The sequence below is a fragment of the Plecotus auritus genome (genome assembly GCF_963455305.1).
Source record: "Plecotus auritus genome assembly, chromosome: 3".
Lineage (NCBI taxonomy): Eukaryota > Metazoa > Chordata > Mammalia > Chiroptera > Vespertilionidae > Plecotus > Plecotus auritus.
In genome coordinates this window covers 167,201,252-167,207,251 of record NC_137772.1, presented here as the reverse complement: position 1 = coordinate 167,207,251, position 6,000 = coordinate 167,201,252, and the positions used below count along the sequence as shown (strand labels likewise).

At 48.5% G+C, this 6,000-nt stretch overlaps 1 protein-coding gene across 3 annotated transcripts in view; it reads left to right on the top strand.

Moving 5' to 3' along the window:
* The first annotated feature begins 262 nt into the window (after positions 1–262).
* SLC16A7 (solute carrier family 16 member 7) overlaps positions 263–6,000 on the top strand; it is a 164,326-nt gene continuing 158,588 nt past the window's right edge. Inside the window, exon 1 of one of the 3 annotated variants that reach the window (XM_080662010.1) lies at positions 263–609. The gene's annotated coding sequence lies outside the window, so the exon portion shown is untranslated. The remainder of the gene's footprint in view (positions 610–6,000) is intronic. The other 2 variants (XM_080662012.1, XM_080662011.1) reach the window with 2 other exon arrangements.

The following is a 6,000-nucleotide window of genomic DNA, read 5'->3' as shown; positions in this document are numbered from 1 at the left end:
AGCTCACAAAGAGCATCTCCTAGTCGCCCTGCACTCTGCCAGGCTCTTCTCCGTTGGTAGGCTTTTCTGTGCTATAAGTTGCACAAGTCCCGGGCTATGTACACAGAACTACGGCACACCTGAGAGCGTGTTGGGACCAAGTGGAACAACTCTTTTCTCTACCAGACTTTTGGCTTTCCCTCTTGGTCAAAACTAAAACCTGAAGTGGAGTGACCCGAGCCACGGAGAAAGTGTCTACCGCGTTGACAATCGCTTGGAGCATGCTCAGTCCTCCTTGAGTCACAGGGCGGCGGTTTGTCCCCTCCCGCGGCCGGGCGGGTTCCTGCAAAGAGGATGGCGCTAGCCGGGGTTCTCCACCACTCCCTCCCCTTCCCGCCCCCTCCCGCCTCCCTCCCGCCCGGCCCGCTCCGGGGCACCCACGAGGGCGCTCAGCTGCCGCGCCTCCCCTCCCCGCCTCCTCCTCCTCTTCCACCTCTGGCTGTGGCGGGCGAGGACACGTCAGGGGACATAAATAAATAAATAATTGCATTTACCCGGTGACAGCGAGGCGAGCAGGCTGCGGCTAGGAGGGAGCGGAGAGCTGCAGTGCCCACGCGGTGCCAGCCCCAGGTAAAGTACTCTCCTGGAGCCCGGGAGGAGGAGGAGAGGGGCGGGCGCCCGCGGGGAGGCGGGCGAGCGTGCGACTTCACCCTGCCGTCCCGGGAGCCGCACGCGTGATGCAAAAACTTATGGCCCGCCGGTGACAAACACGCCAAACGCAGTTTGCTAGTGAGCCCTTATATAGACAAAAACAAACAACCCCCAAAGCTGCCTCCAGAGGGGAGCTCGCGTCATCCTGCGCGCGGACAGCGGCGCGGGAGCCACGGGCTCGGGGCGCACGCGTTGAGGAGGGGGCTCGGAGGGGTCCCGGGAAAGGAGCGCCCCGTGTGCCCACGTGCTTTCTGCCAGGAGATGCCCACGTTCTGAACTTTTGCACGGAGACCCTTCTGGAGCGGTGTTTCCCCCTCTTCTTGGCCCAGGAGTCTTCCGGGGCTGGTTCCCGTCCGGCGTGTCCCCAGCATCCCGCCCTTCTCATCAGCATCCTTCCCAGGGCCCCCGGGAGCCTCAGGGGGTGGCCTGGTTGCTGCAGAGCGTGGGGGCGAGGATGGGGCTGGAGGTCATTGTGTGTAGGGACTGTCTTCTCTTTTAGCAGACGGTCGGGGCTCAGAGAGGCTGGGAGGGCACCGAGTACCAGGGAGGTTGTCTTCCTTCTTTTTTTAGGTCCCCAGGTCTCATGGTGGGATAGGAGGCGGAATGGAAAGGTGTGTGCTGTCCTGGCATGCGTTCTGGAGGGAGGGGATTGTGGCTTTCAGAGAGTCTGCTCCTCCGGCTCACCCTGGGTTTCCTAGTCTCCTGCGCCACGCTGGGGGCACCCGGCCAGGTAGCGCGGGAGGCTGGCGGCGGCTCAAGGGCGAACTGCCTACTCTAGGCGGATGCTGCCCCGCAGCTGCTCTCTACACCGGCTTTTCTCCCTTACTTCCGCCAAAGGTATTGCAGACTGGTTTGGCAAGGGCAGTTGTGAGCTAGGGCCATTTTCCCGGTAGGACTAGCAAGGGTCTACGCCAAGTGTATTAAAATCACACACACACACCCCGCACGCGAGAGGAATGAGGCGTGGTTTCTCTACAAGTGTCTGCCTACACTTTTGCAGAAGTAGTACTGAGAGGGCTGAGTTGCGTGAGAGCGGGCTGGTGGAAGTAGGAAAGCTTAATATTTCATCTCCTTGCTTCCTGGATCTAATAAGAGACGCATCAGAGGAATAAAATAGCGATCAATAATGAGAATGATATGAAAAAGACTGGGCAAGAGGAAGCAGTGGGCGCTAGATGTCCATTCCTGGCATCCTGTGCTTTATGGCTCAACCAAACAAAGCTCAAGAAGGCCTGCAGCTATGTGCTGTGTCATTGGAACCACAAGTACTCAAGTTTGCCTTTGGGGGAGTGTGGCTGAAAAATCTGAGCTGGGTGGTGGCTGGCAGAGAGTAGATGAGGTTTGAGCAAGGTGACTCTTATTTAACCTTGGTGAATTGAAGCAGTCCTAGCTTCACTTTCTGCTTCTGACGTTGCCTTTAAAGGAGTCTAAGGGAGCAGCAAGTAATTGAATCAAATGATCTCAGTGAAAGGGAAACATTATTACCTTAAGCAATTCAGTGTTTTGTATACTACTCATGAACTCAAAAACTGCTTTTTGCAAAATTCAAATCAACAATTTGCAATTAGATCCTGTTTCTTTTCCTCCAGGGAGTGTTTTAATTGTGGTAAGTAATCTGAAATTTTAACATTTCATTTCCCAAGTCCAGTTAGCGCATCTTCCTGTAAATGCTGGATTTATTTCTAGACATGCACTTACACTTTTATATTACCTGGCTTATGTTTTTGGCCTTGAACCCTCCTGAAGGGAAGGACAGCAAATTGACCTAAAGAAATATCCTTTATCCAGAGTCATATTTTTGGAGCATGGGTCTGAAATAAAAAGGAAGTAACCTACATTTGTTTTTATTTCTATATTCGTTCACCAAATATTTTTTGATACATTCACATGGAAAAAGGTAACTAACTTTAGAGTTAGACCTAGATCTCAGGCTCAGTTCTGCATTTTGTAAGGTTGTAATTATTAACAATCTCATCCTCAGGTTTTCTTATCCAGAAAATGGGATTGTGGGCACCAACCATGAAGTGCTATTATGAGAAACAAAGTGTATGGAAAACACCTAACAAGAGACTGGCCATGTTAAAACCCCTAAAACCATTCCAGACACTAAACTGTGGTTACCAAGATGAAGGAGATTGGAATTCTACTCTCAAAAAATTCACACCTAGTTATCCAATGTATCTTCCCCCTACCCTCTTCACTTTCAGCCAATTTCCTTCTCTCTCTCTCTCTCTCTCTCTCTCTTTTTTTAAAGCAATTCCTTATTGCTGAACATTTTATTTTTTAAAATAAATCTCTATTGTTCAGATTATTACAGTTGTTCCTCTTTTTCCCCCCATAGCTCCCCTCCACCCAGTTCCCACCCCACCCTCTGCCCTTACCCCCCCACTGTCCTCATCCATAGGTGTGCTATTTTTGTCCAATCTCTACCCACGCCCCTTTCCCCCTAGAATTGTCAGTCCACTCCCTTTCTATGCCCCTGATTCTATTATATTCACCAGTTTATTCTGTTCATCAGATTTTTTATTCATTTGATTTTTAGATTTACTTGTTGATAGATATGTATTTGTTGTTCATAATTTTTATCTTTACCTTTTTTTCTTCTTCCTCTTCTTAAAGAATACCTTTCAGTATTTCATATAATACTGGTTTTGGAGGTGATGAACTCCTTTAGCTTTTTCTTATCTGTGAAACTCTTTATCTGACCTTCAATTCTGAATGATAGCTTTGATGGGTAGAGTAATCTTGGTTGTAGGTTCTTGCTGTTCATCACTTTGAATATTTCTTGCCACTCCCATCTGGCCTGCATAGTTTCTGTTGAGAAATCAGCTGACAGTTGTATGGGTACTCCCTTGTAGGTAACTAATTGTTTTTCTCTTGCTGCTTTTAAGATTCTCTCTATGTCTTTTGCTCTTGGCATTTTAATTATGATGTGTCTTGGTGTGGTCCTCTTTGGATTCCTCTTGTTTGGGGTTCTCTGCACTTCCTGGACTTGTAAGTCTATTTCTTTCACCAGGTGGGGGAAGTTTTCTGTCATGATTTCTTCCAATAGGTTTTCAGTATCTTGCTCTCTCTCTTCTTCTGGCACCCCCATAATTCTGATGTTGGTATGCTTGAAGTTGTCCCAGAGGCTCCTTACACTATCTTCATATTTTTGGATTCTTTTTTCTTTTCCGATTGGGTGTTTTTTGCTTCTTCGTATTTCAAATCTTTGACTTGATTCTTACGATCCTCTAGTCTGCTGTTGGATCTATGTATATTATTCTTTATTTCTCTCAGAGTATACTTAATTTCTAGTTGGTCCTTTTTCATATCCTCGAGGGTCTCACTAAATTTATTGACATTTTCTAGAAAATTCTTGAAAAACCTTATAACCATGGTTTTGAACTCTATATCCAGTAGTTTGCTTTCCTCCATTTCTTTCGTTTGCGACCTGTTTCTTTGTCTCAGCATTTTGGCTGCTTCCCTGTGTTGGTAGAGTGGCTTTGTGTGCTAGGTGTCCTATAGGGCCCAGTGGCTCAGCCTCCGCAGTTACCTGAGGTGGACTCTCTAGGTGCACCCCTTTGTGGGCTATGTGCACAGTCTTGTTGTAGTTAAGCCTTGATTGTTGTTGGTATCACTGGGAGGAATTGACCTCCAGGCCAATTGGCTGTGAGGATCGGCTGTGTCTATGATGGGAGAACTTCTGTGCTGGAGACACCCTTATGGGGTAAGACTTGCTTCAGGGGGCTTTGGTGCTCACTGAGTCTGCCCCCTGAGTGTGTCTGTTATGGATCGGAGGAGTTGTAATCTGGATGGTCCCATTCTGACCACTGGGTACAATGGCTCTTGGATCTCCAAGGAGGTGCTAATTTAGCCTCTGCCTGAGGCCACCCAGCAGGAGCTAAGGAGAGATCTGAAGATTCCTCTTCTTTGTTTGGGGTTTGGAGGTGCCCAGATGAGGCCCAGCTGTGAAGCAATGCAAGCTGCTGTGGGGTCTTGGGCTTTCTTTTGGATGTTCTGGGTCTCCCTGACCCAGCTGCAGTTTGTTAGGCAATTTTAGATTGCAAAGTGCCAGGCCATTCATATGCAAAAGCCTCTGCACTCAGCTTGGGTGGGGCAGGGGTCTCAGGGAATCCACAGGGCAGAGTGCTGTTTGCAGCCCTGCCCTAAGAGGCCCGGGTCTCAGTGTCCCTTGGTAATCGCTGCAAGCACCTCTGAGAGAAAGCGGCCCTCGAGTTCCACCTGATGCCAGACAGTCCAGTTACCCCCTGTATGAGTCTGGGTCCCCAGAGTCTCGCCTGGAACTGGAGTTCAGAGCAGTCAGGAGCTGTGTCTCCCTCCCGATTGAGAAAGACAACCACATACTCAGTTGCCAGCCCCTTTCCGCGCGCACGCCTCCGTACCTCTGCACTTTACTTCCGCAGCTCCTCTGAGTCTCAGTGTGCTTTTCTCTTTCCTTCTAGTTGTAGAATTTCCACTCAGCCAGCTTTCCTGTGGTTCTGGATGATGTCCGTTTTGTCTTTTAGTTGTAGTTTTGAAGTGGTTGTGCGAGGCAGCAATTTCCGGTGTTTACCTACGCCACCATCTTGGTTTCTCCCAATTTCCTTCTCAATGGAACAGACATTCATTCCAAATAACTTGAAAGGGACTTAGCAGTCTAAGAAATATTGGTAAGATCTACTAATAGTAAAATGTGAGAAAGGTATCTTGACTTAGAAACCTGTACACTCAACCCCATTTTCTTTTTTTTCCAACCATTGATAGTGACCTTGTATAAACAGATATGGAAGATTTTCTTCTAGCTATTTAGCTGGCAGGCTAAATAGCCATCTCAGACAGTGGATAAAGAAAAATTGAATTTATTTAAGGAAACGGGGGTAGGGGATGGAATATCCAAAGGAAGGGCTGCACAGCACTGAGCCAAGGGACATTGAGTGGATGATGGCAGCACCCAGAAGCTGGAGTTTCATCCTTATATTAAGTCACTGGTGGGAAGCTCTTATCATCAGTGGGTCTGGGGCTGAGCTGGTCCTGAGGCAGCCACAGTGTCACTTGTCTGGCTTTGCTGCTTTTCTGGGCCTGGAGCTGAAATACACCCGAGCCTAAATGTTATCTTTAGGGAGGAAACGGTCAGGGGGTCTAAACCACCTGACTAGCAATATGAAAGATCGGGAGTCCAAACCCCATGACCAGCGATATGCTAGGGGGGGGATAGGTTACCCTGGTAGTTAAGTTCTTGTTTTCCCAGTTTTGCCCCCTTGCTAGTGCCCTGGTGAGTTTCTGTACCTGCCTCATTGTATTTGCTCTGGGGGTCTGTCTAACATTTCC